Here is a 22,751-nt window from a genome sequence, read left to right as displayed (position 1 = left end):
AGTCTAACTTTTCTATTGTTTCCTTTAGGATCTCTGTTGCTTTATTGGTTTTCTGTCTAGAGGATCTGTCCATTGATGTGAGGGGGGTATTTAGGTCTCCTACTATGATTGTATTCTCATCAATATCTCCCTTTATGTCTGTTAATATTTGTTGTATGTATCTGGGTGCTCCTATGTTTGGGGCATATATGTTGATGATAGTAACATCCTCTCCTTGGATGGATCCCTTAATCATTAAATAGTGTCCTTCTTTGTCTTTCTTTATGTCTTTTGTTTTAAAGTCTATTTTGTCTGATATGAGCGTTGCAACTCCTGCTTTTCTGTCATGTCTATTGGCATGAAATACTTTTCCCCAGCCTTTCACTTTCAATCTATATGTATCTTTTGTCCTAAGGTGAGTTTCTTGTAGGCAGCATATTGAAGGTTTTTGCCGTTTTATCCACTCAGCCAATCCGTGTCTTTTGATTGGGGCATTCAGTCCATTGACATTTAAGGTGATAATTGATAGATGATTATTTATTGCCATTTGATCCTCGTGTTCCAGTTGATTCTATGGTTCTCCATTCTTCTTTTTTTTTTTTTGGTTGGATGGTCTCCTGTTATTATCTGCTTGAGTGTATTTTTTTTTTTTCATTTTTTGCAAATGCAATATTTGGTTTTGGCTTGTGGTTGCCCTGTTTTTTAAGTATGCTAACCCCTTCCCATAATTGTGTGTTTTAGCCTGATGGTCCTGTAAGTTCAAACACTTCATTATTATATTAAAATTAAGAAGAGAGACATACATACAAACAAAAAGGATTATTTACCTCCTAACATCCCTTGCCCACATTTTATGGTTTTGATGACTCTTTTATTTTTTTCTTTTTAATTTTATTTTGTTTGAAGCATGTTCATGATTAAATCTGTATGCTGGCTTATTTGAGTGACTGCTCTCTGATTGTATCTTCCTCAGTCCTAGTTCTTCCTCTTCTTCTTCTTCTTCTTCTTTTTTTTTTTCTTTTCTTTTTTCTTCCCTTTCCTTCCTTTCTTTTTGGTTTAGAGAAGCCCTTTCAATATTTCCTTTAACCTGGGTTTTGTGTTACTGTATTCTTTAAGTTTTTGTTTGTTGGGAAAAATTTTTATTTCCCCTTCTATTTTAAATGATATTCTTGCTGGATAAAGTATTCTAGGTTGCATATTTTTTCCTTTGAGCACTTTAAATATCTCTTGCCATTCCCTCCTGGCCTGTAGTGTTTCTGTAGAGAAATCAGCTGATATTCTTATGGGGGTTCCCTTGTAGGTAACATTCTGTTTTTCTCTTGCTGCCTTTAGGATCCTCTCTTTATCACTAACTTCAAAAGTTATTTTAGATGTCTGTTAAAGGAAATGACATCTGCCAGCCTTCAAGATGTAGGCAATGGTAGGTTCCTTTTCATTTCCCAACTCAAACACAGGAAGAGTGATGTGTGTGTGTGTGTGTGTGTGTGTATAAGAGAAAGCGAGAGGGGAACAGGTATATGCATTGCTCATGGTCCAGTATCTTATTCTTATCCCTTGATGGCCAGCTAAAGGCTCCAATTAACTGAGATATCTGAGTTGGACAGGACCATTCAAGCCCAGCCGGAGAAGGCACTTGTACATTTGCATCACTAACATATTGTTTTCCAAGAATATTGACACTTCAACTTTTTAATGGTACCACTTAAGTGAGTTTCCAAGTAAGTCTCTTTCTTAAAAGTGAGGTTCCTGAAATAAAATGTACATTTTAGTGGATATCACTTTTCTCTATTAGCACTTGTATTTTCAACTCAATTGGTTTACCTAAGTGATGAATGATGTCTATTTAAGGAAGCTCTAATGCATTGATAAGTTTTTTCGGTGCCTGGCAATGCATTATCCTGTACTTATACTTACTTACTGGATTCCAAGAGTAATTATTGTTTAAACACCCTTTTAATCTGCCTTAAGAATACTAACAAGAAAAGCTGTTACCAAATTTACAAACTGTGGGCTTGAGAACAGAAGTGTCACATAGGCATACTTACCAGCTTCTCAGTTTTAAAAGCTTTAACCAATTTATAGACCTTAGCAGTGTATTTGCATATGCAGGTAGATATTCTAATGTGCAGTGAGTGTGATACACAAGGTTATAGGGTCTCGGGTCTGTTTGGGGTCTGTGGTGGGGCAGAAGGAGTCAAGCTTTGTTAGTTACTCTTTTTTTTTTTTTTTTCGGAGTTCAGCAAATAATGAAAGTAATGAAGGGGTTTCCAGGCAAGCAAATGTGGATTACCAAATGTGAGAATACACGGTATGTTCAGGGAACTGAATGTAGCTTCCTTTGGCTGAGGAGGAGGCATCTTGGAGTGAGGGCAGGTGAGCCTAGGAGGTAGGCAGATTGCAGGAAACCTGGTCTGCTTCTGTCAAGTAGTTTAGACTTTCTCTGTGAGCAATGAAGATACATAGAAACTATTTTAAAAAGAAACACTTAACATGGAATCTTCACCCACATACAAAAGTAGAATGGGAGTTCTCTTCGTGGCTCAGCAGTTAATGAACCCGACTAGGATCCATGAGGATGCAAGTTCGATCCCTGGCCTCACTCAATGGGTTAAGGATCTGGCGTTGCCGTGAGCTGTGCTGTAGGTCGCAGACATGGCTCGGATTCCAAGTTGCTCTGGCTGTGGAGTAGGTTGGCAGCTGTAGCTCCGAATCAACATCTAGCCTGGGAACGTCCATATGCTCCAGGTGCAGCCCCTGAAGTTGACTATTCCTGACCCTCTGTGCCAGTGCTGAATTTATAGCTTTCTCGCAATGAAGGAGAACTTGAAGGGCAAGTTGCGGGGTAATCTGTTGAGACTGTTTAAGCTCATCGAGACTCTCCTGAAGACTCTTTCCCAAAGTAGTGTTTCTGTACAGCTGATATGCCATGGCTTAGGAGGGAGACATTCTTTTTTTTAAAATTCCGGCTTGCATTGATGTCCCGTGGAAAAGGCGCTTCCAGCCGTGGTGAGGAGTGAAGCGGCGCGGCCAGAGACCCAGAGAGAGGTGCTACTACCCGACCACCTCTCGGGCCACCTCAAACACCTTTGTTAATTACTCTTAAAGACTAATCCTTTCTTTTCCTCAGATGAGCCTGTGTTCTCTCTAGGTTGGTACTCTAGAAAAATGGTTTTCGGGTTTCCCTTCGTGGCTCAGCGGTTAATGAACCCAACTAGGATCCATGAGGATGCAGGTTCGATCCCTGGCCTCGCTCAGTGGGTTAAGGATCCGGCACTGCTGTGGGCTGTGGTGTAGGTTGCAGATGCGGCTCAGATCTGGTGTTGCTGTGGCTGCGGCGTAGGCCAGTGGCTACAGCTCTGATTAGACCCCTAGCCTGGGAACCTCCATATGCCGCAAGTGTGGCCCTAAAATAGCAAAGGAAAAAAAGAAAAAAGATAAAAAAGAAAAATGGTTTTCAACTTCATTCTAAGGAACCTCAAGGGTTTCACAAATATTTGATTAGAGTGTCTTTGAAAAGAACATTAAAACATTTAAAGCTGTAGGAGTGTGGCACACTGGGATTGGCGGCATCTCTCCAGCACCAGGACACAGGTTTGATCCCCGGTCCAAACAGTGGGTTAAAGGATCTGACCCAGAGCTAGCTGCAGCATAGTTCACAACTGTGGCTTGGATCTGATCCCTGGCCCCAAACCCCATATACCATGGGGCAGCCAAAAAAGAAAAAAAAAAATTAAAGCTATAATTAATGAAATTATTGTTTATTTTCTTAGGGGTCATGATAGCATTATGGTGGTGCAGATTACATTATTTTTGGCAGGCGAATGAATAAGTATTTAGGAGATAAGTGATATAATGTCTTCAATCCTACTTTCAAATGGATAGCAAAAAGAAAAGGGAAAGATAAAGTATGTTAAATTGCTGAGAATTATTGAATTTCATTGGGATTAGATGAATGTTTGTGGTGTCAGTCCTGTTAGTTTGACAATTTTCAAAGAAATTTGGGGAAATATATGTATAGCATATGTGTAAGTATGTATAGAGAAATGTGTGTAGATGTGTATATGTGTACACACACACATACATATGTTATAAAGATGTATATATAGAGAGAAAGAGTTAAAATGTAGCCAAATAAGGGTACTCGTATCCAGGTGTAGGCTACACGGATATGTGTCCTACCTTCAATGGGCTGAGATGCGGAGACAGATGTTTATGTGCAGATGCTTATGGAGCGCTGGCGTGCTCTTGTGGGAGAATGAAGGCAGTGGGATTCGGCAGGGGGAGGAGCCAGTCCCAACGAAGGCCTTAGCCCAAATCGAGTGAGCCCTGCAGCTGGGATGGCAAGGGGGCAAGGCTTCATGGTGTCTCACCCACCAGTCTTTGGATGTGAGCTCTCTGGTGTTGCGGATGTGACTTGGGGTGAGGTGGCGCTCCTTGCCCGAGGGCAGGGCCTGAGCTGAGCGCTGTTCGCCTCAGACCCAGCAGCTGAGGTATGAGCTGTCCGTGCTGGAGGGGAGGTGGGCCGGCGCACCGCAGTATCCACTACGCAGCTTTTCTTTCTGGCGCGTTAATTTGTTCATTGGAGTCACATTCTTATAGATGTGTCGTTACTTTGGAAGTTTACAGCTTTGTCATGTGTTTTTGTTTTGTTGTTGGGTTTTTTCTTTCCTTCGGGAATTTGGGCCTCTGTATTGGTTGGTCCTCCCGTAAAAACACCATCCCATTCATGTGGGCTGCGCTCGATTCAGTGTCATCATCCCCACAGAAGGGAACTCGTAATGCTTCTCACTGTGTCGATAGCATATTATATACAGCTGTAGGTTTTAGGTCGTCGTCTTTGTTCCTTTTCTTTCTTTCTTTCTTTTTGGGTAAGCTCCGAATGCTTCTTATGTGACTTAGAATTTATAAAATATATTTAGACAAAAAATACCACTTTTAAATCTGATTTATATATTGAAGATTCAAATATGATCTATTTGGCACGAAAAGGAATTTGCCCCTTGAAAGCCATTAGCCTACAATTTCTCTCCAGTATCTAGCCAAGGCAAGACAGTGATGGATTTCCAAATATGGAATATGGAGTTTGAAAACAATAAAAGATAAAAAGAAGAGGTTTGTGATGCCAAGCATAACTGGCATCTGACTTTGCTGAACCTCTCCATCCTGCCTATAACTGAGCAAGAACACTTTGCCCTTTCTGTCTGCATTAGCCACTTTCTGGAACAAGGACAAGAAAGAACAAGGAAGTTCTTTTCTGGTTGTTATTTTAAGCACTTGTTTTCTTCTGACTTTCTTGTTTCCCTCATTGCCACAGTCTTTAATATGAACTTCATTTATTCAGACAAGGGGACAGTAGTATCTGGAGAAGAAAAACGATAATCCTAGAAGCAGAGTCCACATGTTGTAAAGAACTCAAAGTCTCTTTTCCTGGGAATAAAGCCTTATTTATCTTAGAATGGATTTGGCTTTTTAAAACATGGACACAAAGCAGGAGGAGGAATGTAAATATAACCCCAAATCTCTACAAACCTATTTAAACTACAAAGTAGTGAAGCAAGATCTTAACTTCTTTCAGAAAATAAAAGATCCTTTTGAACTATTTTCCATTGTCCTACCTGTCACTTCAAAGGAAGATTTGCCATCATCTTTAGAGCCTTTCTCTGGCCAAGGAAAGTGTGAGGATGCTGGAAGGTGTAATTTGAACTGGGTAACCCATGCACAAATCTCTGCACTTTCCCCTGCATTTTCTCAGAGGACCATTGTATGGAAGGAGCAATGAATGGCTGCAAATCATCTTGCCAAGAATCAAGGGCAGAAGAAATATTCCTGAATAATTTCCTCAAGAAATGGTACAGGCTATAGAGTTGGGCAGTCTGGAGCAAGGCTTATTGATATCTGATCTTACAGAAAATGGGCAGGTTTTCCCCGACAAGGTCGCTGCTTTCATGGAAGATCTCTCAAAAAACACCAGTCTGGGAGTTCCCGTTGTGGCTCAGTGGTTAACGAATCCGACTAGGAACCATGAGGTTGCAGGTTCGATCGCTGGCCTCGCTCAGTGGGTTAAGGATCTGGTGTTGCTGTGGCTCTGGCGTAGGCCAGTGGCTACAGCTCCGATTAGACCCCGAGCCTGGGAAGCTCCACATGCCTCGGGAGTGGCCCTAGCAAAGGCAAAAAGACAAAACAAAAACACCCCACCAGTCCCCGTTGAAAGTGGCAGTGATGTTGAGTGTTACAGTTCCCACCTGGAAACCCCTCCGCAGTCTCAAGGTGCCTTTGCAGAGTTGATCTGTGCAACTTTTTGGAGCACATGGAGGCAAATCATTTGTGACACCCATAATATGAAGAATGGTTAATCCCTCCCTGGCCCCATGTCCTTATCAAATTCCAACCTTAAATATTCTGCTCTTCTCTCTGCAGTAGCCTAGTACAGCCCTTACTCTGTGGTGTTCTATTGTAAATAAGGCCATTAGTACCCAGTTAGGCACGCTGGGGGTGCTCACTAAATATCGTGTTCACTGGTTACATTTTACTATGAATTCCCTGCACTTCAGATGAGATTGGGCACATTCAGGGTGGTATGGCCGTAGACAAATGCTCTCCACTTGAGAAGATCAAAAACAAATGTTAACGACTCATTTATCTCTGACATTAAGCAGTAAGTAGAAACTGTGAGAAACATGGTGCAGTGTTTTTTGGTTTTGTTTTTGTTTTTTGTATGAAAAAGTATCTTAGTTTGGGTTCCTATAGAAGTAGATTCAAGTACACTTCATTTAATTGGGAGCTGAAGGAAAGACTGGAGTGGGCTGAGGAAATTAGAAAGGCCTGGGAAGGAACTACTATAGGCTGCTACTGGAGCCCAAGCCTGCTGGGGATCTCTGGGAGGTTATGTAGGGGGTGTTTGTCAGAGTTCTCCCATTTGAGGGTGAGGAAGCTGAAGCACTTCATCTACCAAATCCTCTCAGTTATGGGTTGAGCACTGTTGGAGGAGCCTTAATTTCCTAGCACTTTCAGCCCACTGTCCTGATGGCAAAAATGAGGTTTATGCTGACGGGTTAGGGATGTGGGTGGGTGCTACAAAGATGCTTTTGGGTATCCAGGATAATATTCCAATATTTTTCAACACGGTCTGGCACTTCTGCCATCAAAGAATTGTTGTTTTCTGGTGATAGGCAAGATGCTGGTTTCATTTATTTGGGTTTAATAACTAAGAATGATAATTTTTTTTTCAACTTCACAGGTTTATTGTGAGGTTCAAGTGAATTAGTAGTGTCTGTGAAAGTCAACAGAAATGGAAGATGGCAGTTGAAATGATTTGATTGTTTGCAGCTGTATAGAAAGAGGACCCAAGGAAAAATAGTAAATTGGAGAAGAAAACAGTTTTTTTTTTCATTTTATTATGTTTTAAGTGGTTTTGCTTCTGAACCCCCAAATGTGGATTTTCAAGTGATTTATTGTATGTAATGTTTTCTGATTCACCAGAAAGCCTTCTTGGAGTCTGACATGATATCAGTTTGGGACAGTTGCCCAGCTGTTCCTGACTTGGCCACATGAAGGCTCAGACCATCCCAGTCTCTCAACAAAAGAGAACCAACAGTATTAGCAGATCTGTACCAGCCGGAATGCAAGGTTAGTATTCTCTTCATAGTCAGCTTTAGAAATGGTTTCAAGATGCAGTATGATCTCAAGATGAATGTGTATCCTCTATTTGGTGAATGCAATATTCTGTGTATAAATATTAGATCAAGCTATGTTTTTGGTGTGGATTAAATCTTCACTATTTTTAATGTATATATTTTGCCTGCCTTATAACTTTTTGAGAGAAAGTAGCTAAAAATATCCTTTTATGATGGTGGAGCTGTTGTAAAAATGTTGCTTTATATGTTTTTAAACTTCATTATTCAGTGCATGCAGGTTCAAAATTATTATAGCTTCTTGGTAGATTGTTCTTTTTATCATCTAGTGAGGTGCTGCTTTATTCTTATTGTCTTCCCCCTTTAAATTCTCTTTTGCCTTATATTAATTTTGCTAGATAGATTTTTTAAATTGTTATTTGCCTAATACACATTTTCCCATTCCTTTTATTTTAGCTTATGTATGTCATTGTGTTTTAGGTGTGCACAAATAGCCCATGTCTAGCTTTTGTTTTTCACCCACCAAATATAAATAAACTTACTTACCTATTAAAGATAGTGATAGAAAACATAGACTACTGCTATATTTGGGCTTAATTTTTGCTTTCTTGTTGCTCCTGTTTATTTTTTCATGTTTGTTTTCTTCTGGTTTGGAAGTTATTCTATTTCTTTGTCATTCATACTGTCACTTTCCATGGCTTTTTGACCTTTTATGTTGCTGATGAGATGTTTTCTGCAAGGTTGTTTTTCTTTTGCTTGGAATAGAGTAAAAACATGATAGATATTTATCTTCTGGAATAACATTCACTGCATATTTGAGAATTGTGCTGTGTTCCTAATGACATAGAGTGTATATGTTGCTGTACTTCCTGCTCACAGAGAGTGTAGTGAAATCTTCATAAACTTTCTTTGGCATTTATATCCACAGAACTTGGCTGACCCTCCTTCTTCTTCCCCTTTCTCTTTCTTCATGATTTTTCTCCAGTAACCTTTGAAAAGGAGCCTTAAATAGTGTTGACAGGAGTTGTAAGAGGTAGCGGGAAGGAAAATTCAATGTATCAAGTCATGAAACCTCAGCTACCCAGTTCTATAAAGTTAATAGTTTTTAAAGGGAACCTATTTTTTTCTCTCTCTCCATTTGTGTGACAGCTTTGTCCTGTGACATGTGCACCTTCAGCTGACTTTTAAAAGCCTGCTATTTTGGAGGTCATAATTTTGACTGATGGGCCTATAATTAGTAAGTGCTCATTAAGTACTCTGTCCTGAGTATCTCTGTGGGATGGTAGAGAATGTTCTTAGCAGCTGCCAGGGTGATAACAGTCCTGCAAATTGGCATGACTCCAAAAGTAACCAAAGAACTTTATTAAGATTAAAAGTGAATGAATAGAGAAGCATAGGAGAAAATAGTGAAGACCTAAATCACTACATCTAAGGACCTCGTTAGCTTTGTTTTCTCCGTAGAGTTCAAAACTTGATACTCTCTCACTTTTCCTCCTACCTGTCTGAAGTCATGCCTGTCTCTACTGGCTCTTTGTCCTCCTCCTTCCATGCTACAGGTAATTTCCATGTGTTGATATGGCGTCCTTTTCTCTCTTCCATGATCCTCCTTCACACAGAGCACTCTATTCCAGTGGCTTCAAATATAAACTTTCTGTTGATGCCTCCCAAATCCACATCCCTGGCTTCTACCCAGACTCCAGTTCTACATTTTTAATTGCCTGCTGAATATTTTCTCCTAGAGGTCCTTCTGAAGCCTTGCTCAGTGCACCTAAAGTCAAACTCTTTTCTTAAAACCTACTTCCACACTCTACACCCCAGCAATTCTACTTCTATAATGTAGCTGAAAGAAATGTGTGCACAGTGCACCAAAAGACATGTGTAAGAGTGTTCATGGAACATAATGCATTATGACCAAATGGAGATTGACCCAGGAATGCAAAGTTGGGTTAAAATTGGAAAATTCAACAGTTGAATTCAACACATTAATAGCATAAAAGGGAGGAGAATCATGTGATCAATTCAATAGCTGCAGAAATTCAGTTGATAATATTAAACGTACTTTCATGGTAAAAACTCTTAGGAGAGTCTGAGAAAAGGAGACCATCCTTAGTCTCTAAAAGTTCTACTGCAAACATACTAAATGATAAAATGTCAAAAACTTCCCTTGGAGATCAGGACCACGACAAGGGTGCCCCGATAACCACTACAATTCAACATTGTTCAGAGTGTTCTGGCCAGTGCACAAATCAAGAAAAAGGCATAAGAACTGGAAAGAAAGAAACAGAAAACTGTCATTATTTGCATGTGATATGATATATTCATAGAAAATCCAAATGTTTTGGCAGAAAATTGTTGGAATTAATAAGAGAATTTTAGCACAGGCCCTGGATATAAAAGTTCGGTACCCCAAAATCCAATACATTTCTCCATACCAGCAACAAAGAGAGGATGAAATTAATATAAAATACCAAGAAGTAAATCTATTAAAGAACATTCAAGACTTCTGCAGAAAAAAGGATAAAATCTTACTCAAACATAAAAGGAAAATAAGGAAGGGAAGAGCTATCTGGTAGTAAATATGAGCAAGAAAGATGCCCATCATCCCCAAATTCATTTCTAAATTTAAATTAATGTTCTTTCGTAGATCTTGAAAAATTCAAGATCTGATTTTAAAATTCACATGGAGACCCCTCCTACTCTATTGGTGGGGTTGTAAATCGGTACAACCACTATGGAAAACAGTATGGAGGTACCTCAGAAAACTAAATATAGAACTATCATATGGCACAGCAATCCCACTCTTGGGCATATGTCCAGACAGAACTTTCATTGAAAAAGATACATGCACCCGTGTGCTTGTTGCAGCACTATTCACAATATCCAAGACATGGAAACAGCTTAAATGTCCGTTGATAGATGAATGGATTAAGAAGATGTGGTATATATACACAATGGAATACTACTCAGCCATAAAAAAGAACAAAATAATGCCATTTGCAGCAGCATGGATGAAACAAGAGGCTCTCATACTAAGTGAAGTAAGTCAGAAAGAGAAAGAGAAATACCATGTGATATCACATACCTGGAATTTAATATAAGGCACAAATGAACCCTTCCACAGAAAAGAAATGCATGGACTTGGAGAACAGGCTTGTGATTGCCGAGGGGGAGGGGGAAGGAGTGCGATGGACTGGGAGTCTGAGGTTAATAGATGCAAACTATTGCATTTGGAGTGACTAAGCAATGAGATCCTGCTGTATAGCACAGGGGACTAGATCCAGTCACTTGTGATGGAACATGATGGAAGTTAATGTGGGAAAAAGAATGTATGTGTATATATGTGTGACTGGGTTACTTTGCTGTGCAGTAGGAATTGACAGAACACTGTAAAACAACTATAATGGAAAAATAAAAATCATAAAAAATAAAAACCACATGGAAATACAAAAGGCCAAGTATAGCCATTACCCTTTTGAAACGGAAGAATAAGAGAGAAGACTTGATCCATTGGATAAGAAGACTGCTACAAATCTGTAGTAATCAAGACAGTGTATTGCTTTTTCAGGGATGGAAAAATAGACTGATGGAATAGAATGAATAACTCAGAAATGTACCCACGCATAAGGTCAGTATTTGACGTATTTTCCAGTATAGAAATGTCAGTCCTTAGAATAAATATAGTACTGAGACAAGGGGTAACTGTAATTAAATTAAACCTCTATCTCTCACTTTACCCCCAAATATATTCCACATATATTAAAAACCTAAAAATTAAAAAGTTCCTAGATAATAAGCTTTGGGTTTTGGGAAGACTTGTGTAAATATGACACAAAAGATGGCTAACCATAAGGAAAGGGAAAATATTGATAAATTAGATAATAACTTTGAGAACTTCTGTTTATTAAAGAACAGTGTAAAGAGTGAAAAGATAAGCCATAGAATTAGGGAAGGTATTTGCAACTCACAAAACTGATGAAACTTGTTTTTTTTTTTTTTTTTTGGTGTATTAAGAACTCTCATATATACATGGCCTGGGGAAAAGCTTGGGAGTGGTGCTGACAGACAAATTTGGGGAAAACCTAAACCAAGGAACTTTTGCATCATTCAGTGCTTGAAAGTTTCAGAGGAATCTGCTGGACAGAGGCCCTTTGACAACTAGGGAAGAGAGGCATCATCTTAGTGAGACATAGTGTCTTAGTCATGTCCACTAGAAGTAGAGCTCGAGACAGATTCTGGTGCTTGCTGATTATTGGAGGAATGCTCTCAAGAGAAATGTCATGATGGAAGTGGGATAGGGCAGGGGAAGGTGCTAGCCAAGGATGTATTCTTAGTTTCAGCGTAGAACCCATAGGGAGTTCTGTAGTGTGAGTTATACCACAGAGCTGTTTCCCCTTGAGGTAAGGAGGCCAGAATTTCATACCCCTGTGGCATTTAGTCATTGTTGTGGGCTGTACCCCAAAGGTGAGGGTGGGCATAGCTTCCTGAGCAAAAGTGGCTCCTGCTCAGCTAGGGAAATTCTCCAAGGAAGGGGACATAGGTAAGCTGTTAGCAGCTATCACACAGCATCTAGAGGGGTGGGTGAATTGGTCTGTAAAGGGCATCTCTGTGGAGCACCCGAAGTGAGAACTTGCTTAGCATGCCTAAGTCAATCTGAGTTCCCATGTGGCATGGACCTTATGTTGGAGCCAAGAAACCTGCATGAGGCTGGTTGTCATAGGGCTCAGTGATCTGGAGCAAAAGATAAAGGGTGATATCTGTTCCCAGGGGTGAGGAGGAGATTGTGACAGGGACTCAGAGGGATTTCTATAGCCACAGGGAGAGAGCCAGTATTCTTCCTAGAACACTGACTGAGCCAAAAAACAAAACCAGACACATCACAAGTTCACCAGCTGCTGACACTGACCTTAAGGCCAACAGGGGACAAAGCATAAGAGAACATAAGGACGTTTTTTTCTGTGAAACCAGCATCATTTCCATCATTCAAGTTCTAGCCTTGAGAAGACCCTAGGGCTTGGAAATAAGTACCATCGGGGTTTGTGAAGAATAACATATTAGATTTTTAAGAAATAAAGAAACGACATTTACACTGCACATATGAATTGTAGTGTAAGTGAAATTTCAGCACGCATTTTAAAATACCTTAAGGCCACTACATTGTTATATTCAAACACATAAATGGATTAAACAAAAGTTTGACCTTTGACAAGATTGTAAACCCTTTGAGAGCAAAGTGGTGGAACCCACACACTGAAGTATTAGATAATTCCATTTTTTCTTTTTTAAATTTTTTACTTATTTATTTTTTTAGGGCCGCACCTGCAGCATATGAAAGTTCCCAGACTAGGGGTCAAGCCACAGCAACAAGGATCCGACCTGCGTCTATGGTCTATGCCACAGTTCATGGCATTGACGAATCCTTAACCCACTGAGCGAGGCCAGGGATTAAACCCGCATTTTTATGGATACTAGTTGGGTTTGTAACCCGCTGAACCACAATGGGAACTCAGATAATTCCATTTTATCTCATTATTTCCTCTAATGAGATCTAAAGCTCTCTTTTGTTTCAACACACATGTGTTACCAAGGGGCACTGCTAAAAGTCAAAAGACACTGCAGAAAAAGACAACGTGACTATAAGTTGTATTCAGATGTCTGCTACTGATTTAGAGAAAAATTAGTTCAGACCCACGCTTCACACCACAATGCCAAATGAATAAAATATACATGACATTAATTCATAAGGAAAACATTGAACTTTATGAGGTCTCTGCCATTCTTGATAAGTTTTATAAACTTTAAAGTGAAAAAAACAAAATGGACAAATTGGGAGTAAATAGATTTTTTTTAAACTTTATATATAAGAAACTGAAAAACAGGGGAAGCATTTTTTAAACAAATATGGAAAACATGGGTTTAATATCTTAGGTAAATTCAAAGGAAAACATTAGCATCCCTAAAATTAAGAAAAAGACTGGCAATTCCAAATGAGGATCTATGCTAAGCAAATAGATATGGGAAAGTATTAAACTTTTTATTACAGTCTTAAACAAATACTTATTGAGCATCTGCTGTGAGCCAGAGGCAGCTCTAGGTACTAGTCATCAAAAAATACAAATCAAATTACTAATTTGTTACTAGCAAAACTGATGCTTTTACACATTGCTGATGGAAGTAAAATTACACCATCTCAGTAGAATATGGCCATACCTATGAGGCAATAGTATTAAAGTCAGGAATTCTACATTTGGAAACATATCTCCAAAGGAAAAAATAATCCCAAGAAGGGAAGAAAACATATGACTGAAGATGTCATCACATTGTATTTTATAAAGAGAGAGGAAAAAAATATATGAAAGCACATTTTTTTTTTTTTTGTCTTTTTGCCATTTCTTGGGCCACTCCCGCAGCATATGGAGGTTCCCAGGCTAGGGGTCGAATCGGAGCTGTAGCTGCTGGCCTACGCCAGAGCCACAGCAACACGGGATCCGAGCCGCGTCTGCAACCTATACCACAGCTCATGGCAATGCTGGATCGTTAACCCACTGAGCAAGGGCAGGGATTGAACTCGCAACCTCGTGGTTCCTAGTCAGGTTCATTAACCACTGCGCCACTACGGGAACTCCCTGAAAGCACATTTTAATGCATGGCTTCCCAAATTTATTTTTCTATAGAATCTTTTTTTCATAGACTATCGAGCAATATTAAGTTGCTTGAGAATATGCCTTCTGGAAGAAGGGGGACCATCATTTTGGTAATCTTCCTGTTAGGGTTATAGAGTTAATGATGTGGTTCATTTGGCAATAAAGGTTTCAGTTAGTTGGGCGAAAAGTTTGGAGCTCAGGCAGGCACTAGCCTCTCACCTAGAAGAGAGAGCTTCTCGAATATAAAGAGGGCAAGGTCCCTTGATTATGCACTTTTCAAGATTTTTTGAGGTGTGAGCATCTTATGTGACTTTCACTAAGGCTAGATGACAGCTGCAACCTACCTACTGGACCCAGGTCCTGAACTTCTTAGAGAGAAGGAGAATGAAACTCTTATTTCATAGAGACTAAGACATTTGTAGAAAGGATAAGATCCCCTTTCCACTAGAGAGTTCAGAAAGCAGGGCAAACTACCTGGTTGGGTCTCAGAATGAATGATCTCAAAGCAATGGCGCTCACTGGGAGCTCTCCAAGGTTCTGAACCCCTCTCCAGCCTAATAGAACCTTTCTGTCGGTAGTGTCTCTCGCCTAAAGGATGCACTATCTCTGCTTGCCTTGGCACTTGCTCTCTGGCCTATGACTTCCTGACACAATCTGTCTGTGACTATACCTAATGGAACTTCAGTCACTGTCTGCTTTCTGCACGTCCTGGCAGCTTCATGTATCAGTTTCCTGCTAAAGAAAGTCTATTTGAGGTTATGTCAGTAGGAGAGAATATATGCTTTATTCACTCTTGGCTGTACTATCAGGAAGGGAGGGAACACAGGAAAGGTTATTTTCACATATGAGTCCTTTTAGATCAGTAAAACTTGGTATCTGTTACTGTATGTGGTTGTTTCTGGGATGCTTGAGAAAGTAACTATTAGAAGAGCACGTGGAGGAAACAAAAAGAGGAGACCATCAGCAGCATTTCATAATTTGAATGCCTTGCTGGAAGGTTACTAGGACGAAAGTAAGGGGAAATACCAATCTCTATTCAAGCCTAATTTCCTTTTTAAAATATTTAAAAAATTTTTCTTGTGGTATAGTTGGTTTACAAGGTTGTATTAGCTTCAGGTTTACGGCAAAGTGAATCAGTTATACATACACATAGATCTATTCTTTTTTCCCGTATCAAGCCTAATTCCTTGCCAGGATCCTTAAGATGCTTATGACCTCCCAGACAATAAAAGTACCATAGGTTTCGTAATATGTGGAAGTTCTGTCGTCTTTGACATTCTTCCCTGGACTGGTTACCTTTGGAAATGGGGTATCTGTTGTGATCATTGTATATGACATCCAATTATTCGCATATAAACATGGACATACACACACAGCTTCTTTTTAATTTTTCTGAGGCCCTTCATGCTCAGCAGCCTGAAGCTTCTGTTTCCTGTAACTCTCCAAACAAGCAAACTAAAAAGAAAAAAGGAAGAAAGAAAAAACCCTCCTCCAGCTTCTTCATCTCAGCTTTGCCATGAAGCAGAGGACCTGATATGATTGCATTATGCTTACACACTCAGCAACATGCCAGTGATTTCTGAACACTGATCACTCTTTAGTTTCATTATGTTTGACCTGAAGCCAGTACCAGCCATCTCAGAAGGGCTGTTATTTAAGCAAACATCACTCAGCCATTTGTGACTGAGGCATTGGATCATGCCGAACTGTAAGATTTCTTATCGGAATGAAAGGAAATAATGAGAATCACAATAGCAAGGGACATACTTTGAGACCCAGCTTGGTTTTCTGAAAGGAGAAAAAGAAAGCCATTTGTTTGAAACTCCAGGGCCTTAGGGTAGTTCACCAGAGCACACTAAGCCTTAGGAATAATGTCTAATTTATCTTGGAGCAGACTGAACTCCCAGCTTAAAAATTCAAAGCAAAGATTGCTCTATTCTCAATATGTATAAAATAACTGAATGTGAACATGACCTAAAGGAAATTAGACTGTACATAATCACGCGTTCTGGTGCAGTGTGGTATTAACTCGAAAATACTGAGCCTTGGGTTTTGTGGAAGGAAATATAAATTGGGATGTAAAATGAAGCAGAGAAAGAGATGCCTTTGGAAATACGAAATGCTGTAAAATAAAAGCAGTGTCTAATCAAATAAGGGCCTTCTGCAGATAGACTGTCCCTCACACCTAGGTATCTTGGCTATTTATCTCTTATCAGGAGAAAAAAATGGGTCAGGGAATTATACCAAAGCATATTGCCTTCAGCTGGACAAACTTTGAAAGAAAAAACAGTCTCCTGTTTTCTAATGCGTCTCAGTGGGCACGTTAAAAAAAAAAAAAAAAAAAACTAACCTGAAAAGTAAACTCCTTCTACCAGCTATTTCCTAGCTACATACCTACTTGGATTTCATTCTCGTCTGTGTTCTGTTCATCCTGTGTGTCTCATGAAGCCGTGCACGTTGATGCCAAAACTAAGCATGCTGAAACTGCTGGAGTCCTGGGCAGATGAGACCCGCCATTTTATTGACTGATTGCTTGCATTAGTAAAGAGGAGACGGTTTTTTTCTTCCAAAAGAATTTGAGTATTGATAGGTTATGCTTGGAACAGAAGTTTCCCCCTTTTCAGGACAATACATCTGCATCTTTCTAGATATTGTGAAGAGGGAGACATGGGGAAATGCCAAGACAATATGAGAGAGTAGAGGAAGAACTGTGTTTCAGGGGGTTCAGGAAACCTGGAATCTTACTGAATCTAGGACCTCAGCAAGTGGCTGATCCTTCTGAGTCTCCGTTTTCCCATTTGCGAAATAATAAACAATTGAGAGGCAGAGTGGTATATTGGATAAGTACACTTAATCCAGAGAGATTGCCAGGGTTCAAATTTTGGCTCTGCTGTTGTTACCTGGAACACCTTTGTGCCTCGAGGTTGTTGGGTTTTATTTCTGATTTTACAGCTAGTTGAAGCTTGAACTGTATTGCTGGTTGAAGAATGTTCCATTTTATTTTTTAAAAATTAATAAACTTGTTTTTATTTTTTTGTCATTTATTTATATATATTTATTTTTTTCTACTGTACAGCGTGGTGACCCAGTTACACATACATGTATGCATTCTTTTTTCTCACATTACATGTGCCGTCATAAGTGACTAGACAGAGTTCCCAGTGCTACACAGCAGGATCCCGCTGCTAATCCATCCTGAAGGCTACATTCTGCATCTCTTTACCCCAAGCTCCCAGTCCCTCCCACTCCCTCCCCTTCCCCCTTGGCAACCACAAGTCTATTCTCCAAGTCCATGATTTTCTTTGATATCACTTCTATCTGGAATCTAATATACGGCACAAAGGAACCTTTCCAAAGAAAAACTTTTATTTTTACAGGGAAATTTTAGTTTCACGGAAAAACTGAGTGGAAAGTGTAAAGTTCCTATATACCCCCAGGCCCCATACTGCTCAGCCTCTCCCACTATCAACAATCAGTGTTGCAGTCAGTGAACCTACTTTGATGCATCATAAATCACCCAAAGACCGCAGTTTACATTAGGGTTCACTTTTTGTGTTCTTCCATGGGTTTGGACAAATGTATAATGATGTGTATCCATCACTGTAGTATCATACAGAGTAGTTTCACTGCCCCCAAAATTCTCTGTGCTCTGTCTACTCGTTCATCTCTCACCACCAACCCCTGGCAACCATGTATCTCTTTACTGTCTCCATAGTTTTGCCTTTTCCAGAATGACATATAGGTGGCATTATACAGTATGTAACCTTTTCAGATTGGTTGCTTTTATCTTTTTTTTTTTTTTTTTTGTCTCTTTAGGGCCACACCCATGGCATATGGAGGCTCCCAGGCTAGGGGTCTAATCGGAGCTGTAGCTGCCGGCCTACGCCACAGCCAAAGCAACGCAGGATCCGAGCCACATCTGTGACCTATACCACAGCTCATGGCAACGCCAGATCTTTAACCCACTGAGCGAGGACAGGGATCGAACCCGCGTCCTCCTGAATACTAGTCAGATTCGTTACTGCCGAGCCACAGTGGGAACCCCTTCATTTACTTTTTAATATGTATTGAGTTTCCTCCATGTTTTTTCATGGCTTAATAGCTCATTTTTTCTTTAATACTGAATAATATTCTGTTGTCTGGATGTACCAGTTTATTTATACGCTCACTCTCTAAAGGGTGTCTTGTCTGCTGCCAAGTTTTGGCACTTATGAATGAAACTACCATAAACGTCTGTGTACAGGTTTTTGTGTGGACATAAGTTTCCAGTTCATGTGGTTAAATACCAAGGAGCACGGTTGCTGGATCATATGGTAAGAGTAATTTTAGTTTAATTTTTTAAAAAAATAGATTTATTAAGTGTGAGATTTGGTAGATTGTGTCTTTAAGGAATTGGTCCATTTCCTCTAAGTGATCAGATCGGTGGGCATAGAGTTATCCTTAATATTTCTTTATCTTCCTTTTTTTGGCCATGCCCATGGCATGCAGAAGTTCATGGGTTAGAGACTGAACCTGTGCTACAGTGGGGACAACGCTGGATCCTTAACGTGCTAGGCCACCAGAGAACTTCATCCTTTTCTTCCTTTTAATGATCATGAACTTTTAAGTGATGTTCCCTCTTCCATTTCTGGTACCACTAACTTGTATCTACTCTTTTTTCTTAGCCTGGCTAGAGGCTTATTGATTTTATTGATCTTCTCAAAGAAGCAGCTTTTGGGAGTTCCCATCATGGCTCAGCGGTTAACGAACCCAACTAGTATCCATGAGGATGTGGGTTCGATCCCTGGCCTCACTCAGTGGGTTAAGGATCCAGTGTTGCCATGAGCTGTGCATAGGTTGCAGATGTGGCTTGGATCCCTTGTTGCTGTGGCTGTGTCATAGGCTGGCAGCTGCAGCTCTGATTTGACCTCTAGCCTGGGAACCTCCATATGCCGTGAGTGAGGCGCTTAAAAAAAAAAAAAAGAAAGAAAGAGCTTTTGGTCTTGTTGATTTTCTGTATTGATTTCCTCATTTCAATTTCAATGATTTCTGCTTGAATTTTATTTGGCCACACCCACAGCATGCAGAAATTCCTGGGCCAGGGATTGAACCTGCACCATAGTGTTAACCAAAGCCTCAACAGTGATGCCAGGTCCTTAACCTGCTAGGCCACCAGGGAACCCCTTGAATTTTTATTATTTCTTTTCTTCTGTTTACTTTGAATTTGATTTGCATTTCTTTTTTAGTTTCCTAAGGTGGAAGCCTAGATTATTGATTTTATATCTTTCTTCTTTTTTAATAGAGGCATTCATTGCTATAAATTTCCCTTTAAGCATTATTCACTGTATCCTTCAGATTTTGATGAGTTGTATTTTTGTTATTATTTAGTTCAAAATATTTTAGAATTTCTCTTGCAGTTTTTTCTTTGGCTTATATTAATTAGAAGTGTATTGTTAAAATCACCAAGAATTTTGGTATGTCCCAGGTGTCTTTCTGCTACTGATTTCTGCATAAATTCCATTGTGGTTTGAGCATACACATTGTATGATTTCCATTCTTTTAAATTTATTAAGGTGTTTTTTGTGGTCCAGAATGAGGTCTGTCTTGGCGAATGTTCCTTGTGAGCTTGAGAAGAATGTGTACTCTGAATATTGTTGGATGAAGTCGTCTATAGATGTCAGTGAAATCCAGTTAATTGGTTATGCTGTTCAGTTCAACGAAGTCCTTACTATATTTTCCACCTGCTGGATCTGTTTCTGATACAAGGGTGTTGAAGTCTCCACTTACACCAGTGTATTTATCTCTCTTTCCTTGCAGTTCTTTTTTTGCCTCACGTATTTTGACACTCTATTGTTAGGTTCATACATATGATACCTTCTTGGCAAATTGACCCTTTTTAAATTATATAATGCCTCTCTTTATCCTCAGTGACTTTTCTTGCTCTGAAGTCTGCTCTGTCTCAGATTAATATGGCTACTCCTGTTTTCTTTTGATTATTGGTGTTAGCATGGTATATCTTTCTCTATTCATTTACTTTTCTGTGTGTGTCATTATATTTAAAGTGGGTTACTTGTAGACATACAGTAGAGTCGTGTTTTCTGACTCACTTTGACAATCTTGGTCTTTTAATTGGTGTATTTAGACCATTGATGTTTAAAAGTGATCATTGATATAGTTGGATGACTATCTACCATATTTGTTACTATTTTCTGTTTGTTGCCCTTATTCTTTTCTCTTATTTTTGACTTCCACACTTTTTCTGCTTTTGTGGTTTTAACTGAGCACTTTGTATGATTCCATTTCCTCTCATTTTTAGCATATCACTTGTACTTCTTATGTACTTTTTTGGTGGTTTCTCTAGAGTTTGCAGTATACATTTACAACAAATATGAATCCCCTTTCTTTTTTTTTTTCTTTTTTTCTTTTCTTTTTGCCGTTTCTTGGGCTGCTCCCGTGGCATATGGAGGTTCCCAGGCTAGGGGTCTAATCGGAGCTGTAGCCGCCGGCCTGTGCCACAGCCACAGCAACGCGGGATCCGAGCCGCGTCTGCCACCTACACCACAGCTCACGGCAATGCTGGATCCTTAACCCACTGAGCAAGGCCAGGGACCAAACCCGCAACCTCATGGTTTCTAGTCGGATTCGTTAACCACTGAGCCACGATGGGGACTCCTGAATCCACTTTCAAATAACACCATGCCACTTCGTGGGTAGTATGGGTAAGTTATAACAACAAAATAATCCTAATTCCTCCCTCCCATCCCTTGTATCATTACTGTCATTCATTTCATTTATACAAAGAAAACGTGTGTATATAAAAGCATACACAGTAATTGAATACATTATTGCTATTATTATTTTGAACAAACTGTTATCTGTTAGAGCAATTAAGCGTAAGAAAAATTAAAGCTTTTATTTTGCTTTCTTTTATTCATTCTCTGATGCTCTTCCTTTCTTATGTAGGTCCATGTTTCTGACCTGTATCATTTTCATTCTCTCTAAAGAACTTCTTGTAACATTTCTTGCCGCAGGTCTTTTGCAACAAATTCCCCCAATTTTTATTTTAGAAAATCTTTATTTTTCCTCACTTTTGAGGGATAATTACAAAGGTTACAGATTTCTAGGTCGGTATATTTCTTCTCTTAACACTTCAAATATTTCACTCTATTCTTGATTGCATGGTTTATGAGAAATCAGATGTAGTTCTTATCCTTGCTTCTGTATTGGTAAGATATTTTTTCCCTCTGTCTTCTTTCAATAATTTTTTCTTTCTCTTTGACTTTCTGCAGTTTAAATACTCTAGGCCTACATGTAGTTTTTTTTTCTTTTTCTTTTTTTGGCATTTATCCTGCTTTGTGTTCTCTGAGCTTACTGGGCCTGTGGTTTGGTGTCTGACATGTGCTTTAGTTAATCTGTCCGTAAAGTGGGGATTATGATAGTAGCTGTTTCCTGAGGTAATTGTGGGAACGAAGATTAATTCAATACATGGCAAGCACTTAGAAGGGTACATGCAATGTAGTTAGTACTACGTAAGTGTTTTCTAATATTTCATAGATACTTGCTAAGCAACAAGCTAAGTCATTTTCATACAGGATCTTGTTTCTTCTTCACAGCAATCCTATCCTCAGGAGGTACCTGTTATTATCCCCATTTTATAGATGGGGAGACTGAAGGCTTAAAGACATTAAATGTCTTGTCTGTGCCCACACAGCTAGTTACGTGGCAGGTCTTGAAGTCCTGCTCAGATCTATCTGATTGCCAAAATCATGTGTTAAATTGTCAAGGAGTAGCACCTCAGAAGGAGGTTCAGTGCTAGTTAATCTCTATGATCCTTTTCAGAACTGAAATTCTACTGTGTGAAGTTTGAAGTAATGCCAGAGTAATACTGTGTAGCGTGCACAGGCTTGGGCGTTTACGCAAATCGGCATACCTCTGCTTCCCCTGCTGTGACAGGAAGCTAATCCACCTCCCTTTCTCAGCCGGTTGTTTTGAGCATTGAGAGAGCTGCCGTATGTAAAACATTTTGCACGGTGCTTTGTAAGTGGTATTGGCACAGTCTAGGTGCTCAGAAATTTGGATGATAAAATAATTATAAGTTAAAAATCTTTTCCAGTAGTTACATTATTGGAAGGAGTCATGAGATGCTTTGATTTAGAGGTCCCCCCCCCCCCTCCCAGCTGTCCAGGCAGGAGGACATATGGTAAAAAAAACTGCTGATGTAGGGCTTGGCTAAAAGAAGTCAGAGTAACTTGCATAACAGAACGCAACTCTTGGGCTGCACAGAAGCCTTCCTGGGTAAGAAGCTGACGTGACTCTGGTATGCGGAGCCCTGCCCTTCCTTCCCTCCCTTCCCTTCCTTCCCTTCCTCCCCTCCCCCGCCCCTCCCTTTTCCCTTCCCTTTCCTTCCCTTGGCACATGGAAGTTCCTGGGCTAGGGGTTGAATTGGAGCTGCAGCTGCTGGCCTGCACCACAGCTTATAGCAGTGCCCGATCCTTAACCCACTGAGAGAGGCCAGGGATCA

At 39.8% G+C, this 22,751-nt stretch overlaps 1 protein-coding gene across 5 annotated transcripts in view; it reads left to right on the top strand.

The window, feature by feature from the left end:
- RAI2 (retinoic acid induced 2) overlaps positions 1-22,751 on the top strand; it is a 386,296-nt gene that overhangs the window by 10,840 nt on the left and 352,705 nt on the right. For 3 of the 5 annotated variants that reach the window (XR_002340845.1, XM_021080591.1, XM_021080586.1), the window contains exon 2: positions 7,459-7,605. The gene's annotated coding sequence lies outside the window, so the exon portion shown is untranslated. Of the gene's footprint in view, positions 1-7,458; positions 7,606-10,933; positions 11,236-22,751 lie in introns of those variants that run through there. The other 2 variants (XM_021080587.1, XM_021080588.1) reach the window with 2 other exon arrangements.

This window comes from Sus scrofa, chromosome X (assembly GCF_000003025.6).
Source record: "Sus scrofa isolate TJ Tabasco breed Duroc chromosome X, Sscrofa11.1, whole genome shotgun sequence".
Taxonomy (NCBI): domain Eukaryota; kingdom Metazoa; phylum Chordata; class Mammalia; order Artiodactyla; family Suidae; genus Sus; species Sus scrofa.
The sequence above is the reverse complement of the archived record's forward strand: the minus strand, read 5'-3'. Positions and strand labels throughout refer to the sequence as shown.